A 333-nucleotide genomic window follows, 5' to 3' on the forward strand; every position below is an offset into this window, starting at 1 on the left:
CCCCATTCCTCTGCCAAGTGCTGCACAGGGATCCCCGCCCCGAGGCCCCCCCGGGGGACTGGCCCCCATCCAGGAGCCCTGGGACCAAGAGATAATGTGAAATGTCAACTGTGGACCAAAGGCAATAAACATCTCTTTTTAGGAAGAAACTTTGGAGTCCGCCGCGGCCTGGGGGGAGGGGTGCGGCCTGGGTCCGCGGGCGGGGGGCGCTGGGCCAGCTTCTGAGGAGGTCCTCACAGCTGACCTGGAAGAGCCGCGGCCCAGGGCGCAGGGGAGAGTGGGTTGAAAACCTGCTCTGCGGGTCAGGACCTGCGGAAGCCGGAAGAGGTAGGC

This window comes from Crocuta crocuta, unplaced genomic scaffold (genome assembly GCF_008692635.1).
Source record: "Crocuta crocuta isolate KB4526 unplaced genomic scaffold, BGI_CrCroc_1.0 scaffold443, whole genome shotgun sequence".
In the NCBI taxonomy this organism is placed as follows: domain Eukaryota; kingdom Metazoa; phylum Chordata; class Mammalia; order Carnivora; family Hyaenidae; genus Crocuta; species Crocuta crocuta.